This window comes from Mus pahari, chromosome 21 (genome assembly GCF_900095145.1).
Source record: "Mus pahari chromosome 21, PAHARI_EIJ_v1.1, whole genome shotgun sequence".
Taxonomy (NCBI): Eukaryota; Metazoa; Chordata; class Mammalia; order Rodentia; family Muridae; genus Mus; species Mus pahari.
Window position 1 is genome coordinate 47,826,036 of NC_034610.1, and position 3,707 is coordinate 47,829,742.

Below are 3,707 nucleotides of genomic sequence, written 5' to 3' on the forward strand. Positions count from 1 at the left end.
AGATACTGAGCAGTGGATGGCACATGGCCAGGAGGAGCAACTTCTTGCACCCGAAGTCCAGGAACAACCGACAGCAGTACGGAGTAGTCCGAGACTCTGGGAGCATGCGAACAGCCGCCAAAGTGTCTGCAGTGAGGGTTTTCCGAGGGCAGTGACTTGGAAACCCATTGATTTTCATCTGTATGTAAAACTTGTAAACAAGGCACCTGTCGCTGCCAGAAACCAGAAGCGCTAAAACTATTGGATCCACGAGTGCCTGAGCAGGATGTCAGATTGGACTCCTTGAGGGGGATGCTACGGAGGGAACCTTGTATCTGTGTGCCATTAGGCTCTTGCCTGCAAACATTGTGTGTGATGACCCTGTAGGCAGCCTAGAAATCCCTTCAGGGTGAGAGAGAGAGAGGCTGCACTGGGGCTGTTGAAATAGGCACCAGACTTCACATTCTACCAGCTGAGCAAAGCACTTAGCAGTTGTTGCTTCAGCAAAAATATTAATTTGAGCCCTGTTAGGGATTGTCTATTGAGACTTTTGCAGGTGGAACCATGGCTCTGAGGTTGCAAGACTGTAACAGCAAATCCTTTATTTTCCCCAAAGTTAAGAATAAGCAAAGTTGAGCTGTCAAGTGGATAGTAAGTAGGAATAATGTTTCACGCAGACATAAACATGTACAAACATACACTTTTGTTGTTGTTGTTGTTGTTTGGTTTGTTTTTTTATTTTATTTTATTTTATTTTTGAGACAGGGTTTCTCTGTATAGCCCTGGCTGTCCTGGAACTCACTTTGTAGACCAGGCTGTTTTGTAGACCAGGCTGGCCTCGAACTCAGAAATCTGCCTGCCTCTGCCTCCCGAGTGCTGGGATCAAAGGTGTGCACCACCATGCCCGGCTACATACACGATTTTTATCCTTGAAGGCCCTGATTTAACTTACATTGGACCATATAAAACAGGGGAGTATATGAGTCCCATTTTATTAAGCCAAGTTTTTATATTAAAAACTTTGTTGTGCTCGCTTCGGCAGCACATATACTAAAATTGGAATGAAGCAGAGAAGATTAGCATGGCCCCTGCGCAAGGATGACACGCAAATTCGTGAAGCGTTCCATATTTTTCAAAACACAAGAAAATCAAGAAGGAAGACTAACATGTGGATACTTCATTCCTCCCTAGAATAGGGAATAAAATACCCATGGAACGAGTTGCAGAGACAAAATTTGGAGCTAAGACGAAAGGATGGACCATCCAGAGACTGCCCCCCCCCCCCGGTCCATCCCATAATCAGCCACCAAACACAGACACTATTGCATATGCCAGCAAGATTCTGCTGAAGGGATCCTGATATAGCTGTCCCCTGTGAGGCTATGCCAGTGCCTGGCAAACACAGAAGTGGATGCTCACAGTCATCTATAGGATGGAACACAGGGCCCCCAATGGAGGAGCTAGAGAAAGTACCCAAGGAACTGAAGGAGTCTGCAACCCTATAGGTGGAACAACAATATGAACTAATCAGTACCCCCAGAGCTCATGTCTCTAGCTGCATTTGTAGCAGAAGATGGCCTAGTCGGAAGAGAGTCTTGCAAACTTTATATGCCCCATAGAGGGGAACGCCAGGGCCAAGAAGTGGGAGTGAGTGGGTAGGGGAGCAGGGCGGGGGGAGGGTACAGGGTACTTTTGGGATAACATTTGAAATATAAGTGAAGAAAATATCTAATAAAATAATTTTTAAAAACTTTGTTAGTGTATATACATTGTTTGAAGCAATGGGATTCATAATGACATTTCTTTCAAGAATATTACATATTTTGACAATATTTGTATTAAGATAATTTGTAAGTACTTATTTTATTACCAGAGTATCTGTACCCTATACAAAACACATTACAGCAACTATTACTGTGACTACAGGGAAATTAGGCAAGGCTTTGAAACTAAAGCATGGCCATTTTTTATATATGGTGACTTTTTGAAAATTACATTATCAGCATGTTCAAATTTAGTGGGATCTTCAAGTGTAGAAATCCAAACACCAACATTGACCACTTGATGAAGATTTGTCAGTTGGTATACATCAGTGATTGTTAAACTTGAAAAATAATCAGTGTTCCAGAGATATAGAAGCAACCCATGCCCCCCTCTTTTCCTTCACTCTGCTCCCCTTTGTCTTCCTCCTTCCTCCCCCACTTCTCTAGCCTTGAGATCCATAAGGGTTTTGCTATGTAGCCTATACAAGTCTTGAGTTCCAAAACTTAAGCGACTTGTTGCCATAGCCCCCTGTGTAGCTGAAACTGTACTTAAATCCTATAGTCTATAAGTTTGGGATTTCCAATTTTCAATCAAGTTCCAAAAATCAATCTATATTTAGTTATATATGTGTGTTATATGTCCCTACTCAAATTACTACTTAATGCATACTTATACCAAAAAACAATATCCATGTCAGTATATTCTAAGTTCCTTTCTATTACTATGACAAAATACTCTGAACAAAAGCAGTTTTGTCTTAGAGGAATTCATGTCATTTAACAAGTTATCATCTATCAATAAAGGAAGGCAGGGCAGGAACTCAAGCAGAAACTATGGAGAGACACTGCTTGCTGCCTTGCTCACAAGTTCATGCTTAGCTAGCCATCTTATACAACCTTGGACCTCCTGCTTGAGACTGGGTACTGCCACACAGTTGCAGTACCTAGATCAATTGAAACTTGAGACAGTCCCCCAAAGACATGCTCACAAACACATCTGGTCTAGGAAATTTGTCAACTGAGGCTTCTCTCTCAGAGGACTTGGGAGGCTCTGTCAAGTTAATAATGCAATCTAACTAGGACAAAGTATACATATAATTTACTTAATTACATCACTCCCCCAAATTGAGGGGTTTGTTTTAAACGAGTGAGCAATCTAAAACTAGCGTTGTTTGTGAGACCAGACATTTGCTCAGTAATAAAGGATGGACGTTCCTTAAACTGCATTTTCCTGGACTGGCAGCCACTCGGTGGCTGCGGTGAGACTGTTTGTCTTTTGTCCTTGTTTGTTCTGCTGCTTCGCTTTGCTTTGGTTTCCATCTTTCAACCACAAGAGATGAGTGGCCATTCTCTGAGATACTCTCTTCCTACAAGATGACCATCGTCTTCCCCAGCCCTCCACCATTTGAGGTAAAGTCTGTAGAACGGCTTTATTTTTAGACAGCTAAAATGATTTCCTTTCTCATGTTGAGTATTGCTCTGGCAAGTTCCTGATAGTATGTCTTCTGCCCTGTCAGGGCAGCAGCGTTTATTGTGGCTCCTCTTGGACCCCTGGTCTGCAACTGCCTCCATCTCTGGGATTCCCCAATCATTCTCATCGTGTGTGGGATGCGACAGAATCAAGAAAAAGCAGCAATAGGTAAGTCCCAGAGCCTGACAACACCTTCCCACACAGGGTCATTATCTCCAGTGAAAGAGACATTTTCTTGCCAGGCAGGGAACCTAGGGGCCTTCTATAGACACTGCTACACAGACTCAGTGGAAGGGTATGTACAAGGAACTATAGAGTTGGCCCAGCCTAGCTACCCTGAGAGGCATGCAGCATAGATTTTTCAGGTTAGAGCCCGAGGCTCCTGATGCACACACTCTGTGCCTTCCAGTTCTTGAGAGACCAACACACTCCCTCTGGTAGTAAAGTGTTCAGGCTGTTTTGTGCTTCTCTGAGTGTCCCTTTAGTAGTCAAGG

The 3,707-nt window shown here is 43.3% G+C and overlaps 1 non-coding gene across 1 annotated transcript; it reads left to right on the forward strand.

The window, feature by feature from the left end:
• Positions 1-1,005: 1,005 nt before the first annotated feature.
• On the forward strand, positions 1,006-1,112 carry LOC115062845. The gene has a single exon (XR_003842760.1). It is a non-coding gene; the product is annotated as a U6 spliceosomal RNA (small nuclear RNA).
• The last annotated feature ends 2,595 nt before the right edge of the window (positions 1,113-3,707 follow it).